We start from the raw sequence: 14,629 nt of genomic DNA, 5'->3' as shown, positions 1-14,629 counted from the left end.
CGGAACCGTCTTTGAGAGGGGTTGGGTCACTGTGATCACTTATGTATATGATCAACACATTCATTAAAGTGAAAAAGGATGAAAGAATAATGTAACATCATCACAAGATACCATGTTTACTATGATGTCAGGGATTGCACAAAGGTCCCTTAACATAAATAGCATTATAACAATATCTTTATTTTAAACAGTCATCTCTTTTCTCTACAATGTATTTCTGGAACCATTTTGTAAAAAAGTTGTTTTTCCTCTTATCCAGAAATTCAACAACAAACAAATTAATAAACACATCATAAAAGCAAAAACATAAAATTTCTGTGATCTTTATATAGTCATATAAAAGGTTAACATTATGCTTCAAGTCCTATTGCACTGATATATGTGTACTCAAGATGAGTATTTTACAGGCATCTATGTACTGTGAAGTCTATACAAAGCACAAACCATTCCGCAATTCTGTCTAGTCTGAAAATAGCCCTATGACGAGAGACAAATATAACATTAACAGTTGTGCTTCCCTTTTGGAATTTAGGAGGGTCATGAGGAAATATGTGTAAGAGCCAAGTCTCTCTTTAAAATACGCTTTTCAAAGAAAACTGAAATGATTCTATTTTTTTCTGAGAAATGTTCTTGAAACAGAGTATTTCCCTTGATATTGTTGCTGTATCTGATTCTAGGTTTTTCCTAAAAATGACTAGTTTGGTATTTAGATCTTATTAGGAATTAGTTTTGAGTGCATGAAAGTAATATGAGAACTAGTCTCTCAATCATGTCTTTTGTTCATCTTTTCTTTGCTGTGTAGATGCTTTGTGTTGGCATAATGAGCATTAAAATGAAATGTTTGCAAACATATGAAACCAGTAAAAATTAATGCCTCCAATATGTCGAAATTTGTAAAAGGAAAGCAAGATCTGATGTAAGTGTTAAAAAAGATATTGTATTGACTATGCATAGTAACTTCCAAAGACTGTAGTATAGAATGGGGGGGATCGAGGGAGAAGAGGGACTTTACAATGGAGAAGCCTGAAAAACACTGCCTCAGCCAGGTGATCAAGGTCAACATCAATGGCCATAAGTCATGTTGATACTATGTACCTATGATATGATATGATATGATATGATGACAATGCACTTTACCTCTGTGGTCTTTGTCCCCAAAACCTGTAACTCCAGTCTAATCATGAGGAAAACATCAGACAAATACCAATTGAGAGAAATTCTACAAAATACCTGACTTCTTAAAACTGTCAGGGCCACCAAAAACAAGGACAACCTGAGAAACTGTCACTTCCAAGAAGAGCCTGAGAAGACTTGACAACAACCAGAGAGAGAGAGAGAGAGAGAGAGAGAGAGAGAGAATATCAATTTGTTGTTGCACTTATTTATGCATTCATTGGTTGATTCTTCTTTTTAATTTAATTTGTTCCATCACCTTTTATCCTCTCTATGCCTTCTTCCACCTCCACCAATTCCCCTCCACCCCTGCAATCACCACACTGTTGTCCATGTCATTGGTTGATTCTTGTATGTACACTGACCAGGAATTGAACCTTCCACCTTTTGGTGCATGGTATGATGCGCCAACCAACTAAGCCAGCCAGCCAGGCTTAAATTTATAGTTTAAAAAACAACAACTTCCTGGCCAGGTAGCTCAGTTGGTTAGAGTGTTGTCCTGATATGCCAAGGTTGTAGGTTTGATCCCCGGTCAGGGCACATACAAGAATCAACCAATGAAAGCATAAATAAGTGGAAAAACAAATTGATGTTTCTCTCTCTCTCTCTCTCTCTCTCTCTCTCTCTCTCTCTCTCTCTCCCCCCCTCCCTCCCCTCCCCCCCCCTCGCTTTTCCATCCCTTTCCTCTCTCTCTCTCAAGTTAATACATAAGAAATAAAAATAAAAAATTTCCTGTTGCAGTGGCAAGTAATTTGGTGATTCACTGGAAGGACTCATAGGACTCCACATAGAGATATACTCAAGATTTATTACATCAAGCATACAATGCAGGAAGAGCAGGAAAAGGATATTCATGGGCAAAGGTAGGAAGGGTCAAATGTACATTTTCTTATCTCTCTTCAGGGAGAGGACAGACACATCTTCTCCACATGCAAACTGCAGGGACATATGTGAAATGTCCTTTCCAGGAAATCCTACTTGAGTCTTGGAGTCCAAAGTTTTTAAAGAGAGCTGGCCACATACCAGCTGGTGACCAAGCCCGGCCCCAAACCAGGCACCAGGTGCACATCATGAATCTTTGTTTACTTTAAACATGCTGACAACCTGGTTTATCTTGACCTACTGCTTTGGGCATAGAAAATAACATCTTACCCGTTGCTATGTGAATATTCCAAAAGTTTAGTTCTCAGAGTTTGACCAAGGGTCATCGCCATGGATACAGAGATAAATGAGAAATGAGTGAAACAGACCTGCTATGTCCACTCTTACTTCACACTCTTAAAAAAAATCTCTAGACCATGATAGTTTCACTTGAGAATTCTACGCATATTTAAAGAAATATTAACACAAATTATACACAATCTTCAGAAAATAGAAGACGGAGCACTTTCTACCATATATTTTGAGGCCAGTATTATCATGACACCAAAATCAGACAAAGACTAGAGACCAATATTCCTCATAAACACAGATGCAAAATCCTTAACAAAATAGTAGCAAATTGAATCCAGCTACATAAAAAAATTCTTCACTCTAAGTAGGGTTAATTCCAAAAATTTAAGGGTAATTCCATATTTAAATCAAACAATGTAATCCACCATATTAACAGGCTGAAGAAGAAAAACCACATGATCTTATCATCTGACATAGAAAAGCATTTGCCAGAATTCAGCTCACATTCATGATAAAAACTCCCAGCAAACTTGGCATACAAGGGAACTTCTTCAGCCCAGAGCATCTACAGAACATCTGCAGCCGGCATTGTACTTACTGGTGAAGGCAGAGTGCTTTCCCCTTACGACGGAGCACAAGGCAAAGATTTCTGCTCTCATCACTCTGTTCACTAGAGTACTGGAAGTCCTAACCAGTTCAAGAAGGAAAGAAAAGGAAGTAAAAAGCAAGCAGATTGGAAGACATAAAAGCATTCCTCTCTTCAAATGGCATGATTGTCTACAAAAAGACCCTTAAAAAATCAAGTAAATCAAAAAACTAAAACTAATAAATGAGTTCAACAAGTTCTCATGATACAAGATCAACATGTAAAAATTAATTATATTTTAACATACTAACAATGAACATTTGGAAACAAATTTAAAACATAACATTTACAAGCATTCAAAACATTAAATATGTAGGTATAAAGTATAAATCCAACAGGATTTGTGTACTGAAAACTATAAAATGCTAATAAAAAAAGATCTAAATAAATGGAGAGATACATCATACTCATGTGCTGAAAGACTTAATACAGTAAAGATGTCAGTTTTCCCCAAATCTATAGATTTGATGTAATTCCTATCAAAATCTTAGCAAGATATTTTGTTGCTATTGACAAGCTTATTCTATAATATACACATACTAGAGGCCTGGTACACGGATCCGTGCACCAGTGTGGTCCCTTGGCCTGGCCTGTGGGGATCAGGCTGAAACCAGCTCTCCAACATCCCCCGAGGGGTCCTGGATTGCGAGAGGGCACAGGCCAGGCTGAGGGACCCCCACCACTACAGGATCAGGCTGGGAGGGACCGTAGGAGAGCTCCAGGGTGTGTCCAGCCCATCTGGCCCAGTCCAGATTGATTGGTGGGACCCCAGCAGCAAGCTAACCTACTGGTCGGAGCATCTGCCACCTGGTGGTCAGTATGCATCATAGGAGTTGGTCAAACGGTTGAATAAACAGTCGGACACTTAGCATGTTAGGCTTTCATTATATAGGATGGAAAGGCAAATGTACTAGAATAGCCAAAACAACTTTGAAAAAGATTAAAGTGGAAGGCATAACTCTACCTGATTTTAAGACTTACTGTATAGCTACAGTAATCAAGAACATGGACATCATAATGGACAAAATAAACTGTTGAACAAAATAGATCCAAAGACATAGAAGCGTGGAACAGACTGTCGAATCTCAGAGGGAAGGCGGGGGTGGGTGGGTGGGTGGCTGGGAAGAGATCAACCGAAGAACTTGTATGCATATATGCATAACCCATGGACACAGATATTAGGGTGGTAAAGGCCCAAGGGGAGGGGGAGTAGGGGCGAGCTAGAAGGGGTCAATGGGGGGGGGGGGTAAGGGCATATATATATAATACTTTCAACAATAAAGATTTAAAAATAAGAATGTGGCATCAGCAGAGGGAAACACATAGTTAACACCTGACCTTAGCCAAAAGGCTGACAAGCCGTATATAGTTCAATAGAACAGAATAGAGAACCAAAAAATAGACCTATACAAATAAATATACCCAACTGATATTTGACAAGAGGATAAAAGCAATTTGATAGAAGAATGATAGTCTCTTCACCAAAAGGTGAAGCAATTTGACATCCATCGGGGGAGGGCGGGGGAAAAAACCTCAACCTAAACCTCACACCTGATACAAAAATTAATTCATAGACTTTGTGTAAAATTAAAACTTTTTAGAAGAAGACAGGAGAAAATCTTCAAGACCTAGGGCTAGGCTAGTGGTTCTCAACCAAAGGTGATTTTGCCCCACAGAGGACACCTGTAAATGTCTGGAGACATTTTTTTTTTTCCATGACTGGGGGAGGGTGTGCTACTGGCATCTAGTGGATACAAGGTCAGGGATGATGATAAACATCCTATAATACACAGGACAGCCCCCTAAAGCAAAGAATTATCCATCCAAAAGGTCAGTAGTGCCAAGGTTGAGAACTCTGGTCTAGGCAACAAGTTCTTAGTTGTGACATCAAAAGCATGATCCATAAAAGAAAGATAAATTTAACTTTATCAAAATTAAAACTTTTCCTCTGAAAAAGACCTTGTTAAGAGGATAGAAAGACTAGCTATAGCTCAGCTGGTGTTGCTTAGTGGTGGAGCATCAACCCATCGAACCAGGAGGTCACAGTTGATTCCCAGTCAGGGCACATGCCTGGATTGCAGGTTCAATCCCCAATTAGGGGCATGCAGGACGCTGCTAATCAATGATTTTCCCTCATCACGGATGTTTCTATCTCCCTCTCCCTTCCTCTCTGAAATGAATAAAAAAATATGTATTTTTTCTTAAAAAGACTAGCTATAGACTGGGGCAAAATATTTATAAACCACATACCTGTATCTAGAATATATAAAAAAGTCAGTAGTAAAAAACAAAGAAAACCCCGAAAAACCAGTTAGAATATGGGCAAAATATATAAACAGCCATTTTATATATAGGATATAAAATGTTCAACATCATTAGTCTTTAGGGAAATGCAAATTAAAGAGATAACACTAAATATCTTTTAGGATGGCTAAAATGAAAAATGCTGATAAAAGCAAGTACTGGCAAAGTGCAGAGAAATTGGATCTCTCACATATTTCCAATGGGACATTTGCTTTTGCCACATGTCTGGGCCACTATCAATACCAGAACCACTTCTTTTAAATTCCCTGCTTGAGTTTTTTTGTACCTCCTCTGAAACGCAAATTTAGTCTACCATTCCTCAGAAAGCCTGGGTTTGTTTTACTCTCACAGGAATCTTTTCTCTTGCACCGAGGTTTACATCTGGTCAACCCGAACCTTCTGTGTGTGTTTTGGGTGGTGGGTGGTGGGGATTTGGCTTTTTCTGACCTCTCACTTAGGTATTCCCTGGTGTCACTTTTGTCCCTCTCAAGCCTTGAGGCAAGTGAGCAAAACTGCAACTCAGTTTCTTAACAGTTTCCTGCTGAATTGGTAAATACCTTCAAGGCAAAAGCAATTTTAAGAGTTCATTTACCTCTGGCCATGTGACTCAATTGATTGGAGTGTTGTCCCATAGACAGAAAGGTCATGGATTCCATTCCTGGCAGGACACATACCTAGGTTTCAGGTTCAATCCTTGGTCAGGGCACATATAGGAGGCAGCTGATGTATGTTTCTCTCTCTCTCTCTCTCTCTCTCTGTCTCTCTCTCTCTCTCTCTCTCTCTCTCCCCCCCCCCAAATCAATTTTTTTTAAAAAGAATTCTTTTACATACTAAAAACAAAGGCAACAAAAGCACAAACAAGTAGGACTAGTCAAACCAAAAAGCTTCTGTACTGCAAAGGACACCATAAATAAAATGAAAAAGTAACCTATAAAATGAGAGAAAATATTTGCAAATCATATATCTGATAAGGAGTTAATATTGAAAATATTGCTCAGTGTTTGAGCATTGACCTATGAATGAGGTCACAGTTTGATTCCTGGTCAGGGCATACACTTGGGTTGTGGGCTTAATCACCAGTAGGGGGCGTGCAGGAGGTAGCCGGTCAGTGATTCTCTGTCATCATTGGTGTTTCTATCTCTCCCTCTCTTCTTCTCTGAAATCAATAAAAATTATATTTTAAAATACCTTTTTTAAAAAAGAAAATGCATAAAGAACCCATACAACTCAATAGCAAAAAAACCCCAAGTACTATAATTAAATATACAAATGGCCAACAGGTACATGAAAAGGTACTCAATATCACTAATCATTAGTGAAATGCAAGTCAAACCACCATGAGATACTTATTACCTCACATCTATTAGAATGGCTATCATCAAAAAGATAAAAGTGTTGGGGAGGATGTGGAGGAAAGGCAATTCTTAGGTATTGGTGGTGGGATTCTAAATTGGTGTAGCCACTATGTAAAACAGTATGGAGGGTCTTCAAAATATTAAAAATAGAACCACCATATGACTCAGTAATCCCACTTCTGGGTATTTATTCGAAGGAAACAAAAATACTAACTCAAAAATATATCTGTACTCTCATGTTTATTGCAGCATTATTGGCAATAGCCAACACATGGAAACAACCTAAGTATACATCGAAGAATGAATGGATAAAGAAAATGTGGACTATATATACTACACACAATGGAATATTATTCAGTTACCAAAAGAAGGAATTCCTACTATTTGCGACATTGGTAGACTTTGAGGGAACTATGGACTTTGAGGAAACTATGCTAAGTGAAATAAGTCAGACAAAAAAAGACACATACTGTATGATCTCACCTATATGTGGAATCTGAAAAAAAAAAATTAAAAAAAAATAACTCATAGTTGCTGTGGATGAAAAGGGACCACAACAATCTGACAAGCTCACGGGAGGCCTGCATGGCAGGCCTTACAAACTCAAGACCTAAAGTAACCCCCCATAGGCTGGCCTGAAATTAAAACTTCTTGACTAAAATCAAGTCATGGCAATTAGTCATATCCTAGGCCATATCTTCCTTGACAAAAGTCAATCTTTACCTTAACTGAGCCTGTCTATTATCTTTTTGTGTCTACAATAATATTACTCTGGAGTGTCAGAGTAATCTCCTTCTCCAGACCGTTCTGGGTATAATCTCCCAGAGCCTGGTTGGAGCATCGTCCTGTGCACCAAAGGTTTCAGGTTCAATTCCTGGGTAGGGCATATACCTTGGTTGAGGGTTCAATCCCCGGTCAGTGCATATACTCAAAAAATAAAGGCCATAAAGAATGTTCCTGTAGAATTATAAAAAGAAGTGTTTCTCTTGCAAAATGACTTCTGCCTATTGTATCAGTCAGTCGGGGTTCCATAACAAAGTTCCACAGACCAGGTGGTATAAACAACAGAATTTATTTCCTTACATTCCGGAGGTTAGAAGTCCAAGATCAAGGTGTCAGTAGGGTCATTTTCTTCTGAGGCCTCTCTCCTTAGCATGTAGATAGCTGTCTTCTCCCTGTGTCATCACATGGTCTTCCCTCTGTGTGTGTCTGTGTCCTTATTTCCTCTACTTATAAGAACACCAGTTATATTTAATTATGGCCCATCCTCATGACCTCATTTTAACTAAATTACTTCTTTAAAGACCTTATCTCCTTTGATTCCAGTCAAGGGCATGTACCTTGGTTGCGGGCACATCCCCAGTAGGGAGTGTGCAGGAGGCAGCTGATGGATGTTTCTCTCTCATCGATGTTTCTAACTCTCTATCCCTCTCCCTTCCTCTCTGTAAAAAAATCAATAAAATATATTTAAAAAAAAAAAAAAAGACCTTATCTCCAAATATAGTCATTCTGAGAAACTGGAGGTTAGGATCTCAACATAAGAATTGGGGATGGGGGCACAATTCACCCCACAACACGTGCAAAACTCAGGCAATTCAACATTGAAAACTTTCCAAACACGTAAAATGTATCTAAACTACAAATTTCTTCAGGTTTTTCCATGCTTTCATCCTATATCAGCTGTTAAATCAATAAACGTCTTAACATTTTGAAAATACCTTAACAATTTTGACATTTAGGAAGGTTCAAAGCCTTAGCTAGTGCGTAGGCTAGCCCAGCTTGATATGACCTCATTTTTCAGAGGAAGCAGCTTCTATTCAGCTCTTAGTCACAGCTGGACTTCTGGAACATTGAGCATCCGAATGCCTCCAAGTGTGGGAAGGGATGTTTTTTTAGACTGGAACAAATCAGTAATCTAGTTCACGCAGACATTCTTCATGAATGACTGAGCTACCTGACTTTTTACCAGAATCAGATGATTTTGTATCGGAATTACTTTTTTTCAAGAGTTAATCTGCCGTGTATCAAGAGAGATAATAGTGCCGTAAACTGAGAACCAGGAGATCTAGGAACTTTGAGAAAATTACTTCCTGTTGGTTGGTTTTGTGTTTTTTGTTTTTTTCACTTGAAGCTGAATTAAAGGTCTTCCTACTATAAAATTAAAATTCCTTCCTGCTATAAAATTCTAAGAGTTTAATATAAAACAAATGCTGCTTTCATCACACTAGCATCCTCCTAATTCACCCTAAAAAGCAATTATTACATTGAATTCTGACCTTAAGCCTAGTTACCCAACTATTACCCATCTCAAATACTCCTTAGTAATGAAGACATGCAGACCATGGGCATGACCAGGCTTATAGATCACAGTTGTTACCAAACTCAAGGAGTTGGCTGCTTGGAGTGCTCTATCAAAAAACAAGACGTGCTTGTCACAAGGTAGTTTTATTTATTTGCAACAAGTAAAGGAGACAGGGGATTCATATCTATAGCTCTGTTGATTCCTTCTTTGCAGTTGGCTACACTTACCAGGTTGGGTTCCTGTCAAACTTGTCCTATTTACAGCTGGTCTGTGCTACATTTTCACATTTAGTAAGAATAGCATTTAATAAGAATGGTCCAGACCTTGAGACCCTTGTCCTATCCAACACAACCATGAACATGCTGTGTTGATATTAGAGTACTGCCACTCGGCCTTCCATCTCATTCAAAACAGATTCTTCTGACTTGGCCCTCATGCTCCCTCAATGTCTGTGGATACCTCCCCATCATGACTTACAAAAGTCCTTGCTTTCCTATATTTATTACTTTAAGGAATTGATGAAAGCTATGGACCCCTTCTTCTCCCCAAAATACAGGGTGTCCCCAAAAAAGTCACACTTTGAATAATGATTAATTCCAATGGGTTAAATCTGAAAAGAAAGAAACATCAATTGAGCTATCAGCTGTTCAGTGTCTCTACATTTTGGGGGGGACACCCTATATATATGCACATGTGTATATACATTTTCTTCTGCATTCAATTTTCTGGAGCTCGTGGACTCTTTCAAGCCTATCCATAAACACTGTCACCCCTACCCCCACCCAGGTCAAGCACCCCAAAGGTCTGTTGGACTATTAGGGAGAAACGAGGATGGCGTGTTCAGTGCCCAACCTTGCTTTACTCAAAAAACAACAACAAAAAACCCCCAGCTCAGTTAAAAACAGATAATTCTTTTTTTCAGTTTTAAAGCACTCACTGTTTATTAACTGACCAGATTACAAATAATCACCATGGTAGAGACCTTAGTTCATTCCCCTAATAAGCCTGTTGATCTGGTCTTCCCTGTTCCCGGCATCTCCAACTTCTGCAAAATGGGTGGTCTTTTCTTCATCCTACCGCGTGGGGAAGACAACCTGAAGGATCACGGGAAATTACTACTCTTTGAACAGTACTGTGAAGTGTTACTTCCAGCAGTGTAGGTCTCACGAACTCGGATCCTCCATGCAGATGATACCATATTTACCAAGAGACCGAGCAAAGTTCCGTCTGTTATCAATGTGTTCTCTATCAGGGCAATTCCGTTTTTGTTGATTTTGCCATAACCACGCATGTAGACCAATTCATGTACTGACTCCTGGTTTGGGTACCCCCATGCAATATACGGTTCCACAATGCTCAGCACGTTAATCGAAGCCTTGCTGAGCTTAACAAAGGTGCCGTTGAAGATCTGGCGAAGGTGAAGAAGCTGCAGCAGCTTTCGGACTTTTGGGCTCACACCACTGATACCTCTGATCCTGACCACAAAGGCCAGTTTGGGTTCCGCAGGTGTGTAGAAGTTGCCAGCTTTTCTTGCCATCCTGGCTATTTGAATCTCAGTTCTGTACATCTGCCCATACCCTTGTGATAGTGCTTAGCTTTTTCATAGATAAGCTTCCTCCTTGCCTTTTTTTTTTTAATCCTCATTCGTGAATATTTCTCCATTGATTTTTAGAGAGAGTAGAAGAGAGAGGGAAAGACAAATATCGATGTGAGAGAAACACCTTGACTGGTTGCCTCCTGCACTAGTCCTGACCAGGCCTAGGGAGGTGGCGGGAGGTGGGGGGGTGGGAGGGGGTGCCCTTGGGGAATCTGCAACGGAGGTACGTGCCCTTGACCAGAATCGAACCCAGGACCCTTCCATCTGCAGGCTGACGCTCTATCCACTGAGCCAAACCAACTTGGGCCCTCCTTGCCTTTCGAAGCATCTTTTGAGCAAACTTCTTTCTTGGACATTTGATCTTCAGCTCTGAAAAATTCCTTCGCTTTTTCTTGAGGGTTTCTGGCACAGGAGGAACCTCTTCCTTCTCTTCTGCACCCTCCACCTTCCAGCTGGAAAAGAGGATAACAAATTATTTTAACCATTAGAAGCATGGCCATTTTTTTGTCAAGCGATTTATAGATTTTTAAAAATATATTTTGGTTTTTAAACTATTATACTTGTGTGTTTTTGTTGTTGTTTTGTTTTTTTAAATATATTTTATTGATTTTTTACAGAGAGGAAGAGAAGGGGATAGAGAGTTAGAAACATGGATGAGAGAGAAACATCCATCAGCCGCCTCCTGCACAACCACCACTGGGGATGTGCCCGCAACCAAGGTACATGCCCTTGACCAGAATCGAACCCGGGACCCTTCAGTCCGCAGGCCGATGCTCTATCCACTGAGCCAAACCGGTTACGGCTATACTTGTGTTTTATAAAGGTTTTTATACTTTAAATCAGGGGTCCTCAAACTATGGCCCACGGGCCACATGCAAATACAAATATTGTATTTGTTCCTGTTTTGTTTTTTTACTTCAAAATAAGATATGTGCAGTGTGCATAGGAATTTGTTCATAGTTTTTTTTTAAACTATAGTCCGGCCCTCCAACGGCCTGAGGGACAGTGAACTGGCCCCCTGTTTAAAAAGTTTGAGGACCCCTGCTTTAAATAATGTCTATAGAACAATGAATGTTTAAATGTGTGTAATATTAAGTTAATAGATTTACATTAAAAATGTACTTCACATTGTTTTGTTTTAATTACTATCTTAAAGTATATTTGACCTACTTGACCTCCTTCCTATCATTCCAGGTAATCAGAAGTTGATGGTGTATTCTCACTATACTACAAATCTCAAAGGAGCAATTAAATTACTTAAGTAAACTGACAATTTCCAAGCATCTTTTTCATATTGATTTATCTGCAAATAGTCAATACATTAATAGAGAACATTCCTATTACAGAATGACCCTCAAGGGCTTTTATTAACTAGAGGCCCGATGCACCAAATTCATGCAAGAGTAGGCCTTTGCAGCCCTGGATGCCTCGACTGCTGCCTCACAGCCCCGCCCCCTACCCACTGGTCATTCCAGAAGGTCGAAGGTCATTCCGCCATCCGGTCTAATTAGCATATTAGCTCTTTATTTTATAGGATTAAATAGGATACTAACTTAGGCCAATATAATATACTTGAAAGTGATAAAACTCTACCCTGTTGAACGAATTCAAAAAGAGCCTAGAAGTGTTCCAAAGAAGAGAGAAAAGTTCAAAGTTCTTATAGTAAAAAGTGCATTCTTGGGAATGATCACTCTTGTGTTCTTAGCCCTAGGATTGACTCAGGATGGTTATCGTTCAGATGACAGGTGGTCAGGATTATGGATGTCAGGTGGTCCTAAAGACCGGTGCCTAGAGGCCTGGTCACATCTAGTAATGATGTCAGATGGTCTGGATACATTAGTCCTTCAGAGGGTAATCTGAGGGTTATCTGGAGGTTTGGTATATGTCCAAGCATAGATATAGGGCTGGAAAGTTAAAAAAAATTAAGTCCCAGGCTAATTAGAATAAGAATGAGGCTTTTCTCATGCTTCCATCTTCATAATGTTAAAAATTGTTGCAACTTGGTTAAAGTGACATTATTTTATAGATTCCCTGTGTTCGCTCTTTCCTCAACCCTTACTTTAAAAAAAAATAAAAAAGGGAAATCTACCACTTTTAGCACAAGACCTACCATAAAGGCATAATACTAATTTTGCTCTGGTTCAAAATTACTCTCCTCACACACTAATTAGTCTGAATTAGTGTGTGAAATTAAAATTTAGTAACCAGGAAAATAAAGCAATGTAAATGAGAAGTTGGAATAATAATCTAGAATAATAAATAATCTGAGTTATTTTTAATATCATGCTAGTACTGCTTAGAAGAGTGTGAAATTAGATATAGATATAGATATAGATGTAGATATAGATATATAGATATATGTAGGTAGATATACATATAGATTTGTAGATTTGTAGATATGTAGATATATAGATATACATATTGGTCTCTGCTCCCATTTCCTGACACAGAGCTCCTGAAAACCTTGTAATTTCCCTAGTAATAAGAGTATTGAGAGCATCTCTTGTTCTACTGCAACTCTGGGTGTGGACTGGTCACCAAAAAGACCAAGCTGTGACTAGAAGTTTAGAATTTTTAGCCCGCCCCCCCCCCCCCCCCATTCTCCAGAGACTGGAGAGGGCCTGGGAATAGAGTTAATGGTTGATGAAGATTCCATAAAATCCCAATAGTATGGTGTTCAGAGAGCTTTTGGGTCAATGAACACAGTCACACCAGGAAAGTGACACACCTCAGCTCCACAGGGGATAGAATCTCCTGAGCTCAGGACCCTTCTGGACCTCTCCCTATGAATCTCTTCATCTGGCTTTATCATGCCCTTTATTATTATAATAAACTTGGAAACATAAGTAAGTGATTCCCTGAGTTCTGTGAGCTGTTCTAGCAAATAATCAAAGGAAGGGTGGGGGAGTGGGAAGAGTGTGGGAACATTTAATTTGTAGCTGAGTCGAACAGAAGTTGTGGATAGCCTGGGGACCTATATTACTTGCAATTGGCACCTGAGCGGGGGCAGTCTTGTAGGATTGAGCCCTTAACCTGTGGGGTTTGTGCTAACTCCCATGATGGTCAGAATTGAATTGTATTTTAGGACACCCAGCTGGTGTCACAGAGAATTGCTTGGTGTGGGGAAAAACCCCGACACATCCAATGTCATAAGTATTATGAAGAGTAAAAGAGAAACATGGGAGGAAAGTGAGCTTTACACAGGGGTGGGGCTGGGATTGGGATTATAGAAGAAATGTCCTATATAATAGGAAGTTATATCTCTCTGGTATGTGGAGAGTGATTCAAAAGTTCACTGAAAATATTATTTTCAACTACTTTTATGAAAATATTATTATTTTAACATAAATTTCATGCTAATCAGATAGGTCTTCTGAAAATTGACTTGATTTCTTTGAAAAGGAGTGCCCTGTGTCCAGATTGGGGTTCCCAGTCTTTTGAGAGATGCGGTTCCTTGTAGTTTCTTTATAGCTCTGTAAGCCCAGTGGCATGTTGCTGGTCAAGTTCAAGAGAACAGAGATAGGGGTTTAGTGATTAAAATATTTAATGATAAATATTTTAAATGTTTCCAGTCCCTTAGTGTGCCTCAACCTGTGGCACTCCCTGTTGTTCAGATAATCCTGGCAAACTGCTATATAGAAAAAGGTGCTTCCGCACCACTGAGCTTAGAAGTAGACCAAGTAAATAAAGCCTTGGGATGATTCATGAAGAGTACTGTTGAGAATATGTGGACAGGGTGTCTTAACAAGGTATTTCACATGCTAGTAGTGTGAATTATCTCCATGCCAACATTCTACAAAAGTAGGAAGGACTTGCTGGCTGGTATTGCTCCTTGGTTAGAGTGTTGGCCTGCACACCAGAGGTCTTGGTTTCAATTCCTGGTCAAGGGCACGTACCTGAGTTGCAGGTCCAATCCTCCCCTGGTCAGGGCAGGTGTGGGAGGCAACCAATCAATGTGTCTCTACCACATTGATGTTTCTCTCTTCTTTCTCTCTCCCTCTCCCACCTCCTTTCCATTGTCTCTAAAAACCAATGGAAAAAATATCCTCCTTGGTGAGGATTAAAAAAATAGACAGGAC

The 14,629-nt window shown here is 39.4% G+C and overlaps 1 pseudogene; it reads right to left on the bottom strand.

Moving 5' to 3' along the window:
• Window positions 1-9,936: 9,936 nt before the first annotated feature.
• Window positions 9,937-12,671, bottom strand: LOC118656540 (annotated as a pseudogene).
• Between the last annotated feature and the right edge of the window lie 1,958 nt (window positions 12,672-14,629).

The sequence above is a fragment of the Myotis myotis genome, unplaced genomic scaffold (genome assembly GCF_014108235.1).
Source record: "Myotis myotis isolate mMyoMyo1 unplaced genomic scaffold, mMyoMyo1.p scaffold_m19_p_5, whole genome shotgun sequence".
Classification (NCBI taxonomy): domain Eukaryota; kingdom Metazoa; phylum Chordata; class Mammalia; order Chiroptera; family Vespertilionidae; genus Myotis; species Myotis myotis.
Note: the sequence above shows the minus strand (reverse complement) of the source record. Positions and strands in the feature narration are given on the sequence as shown.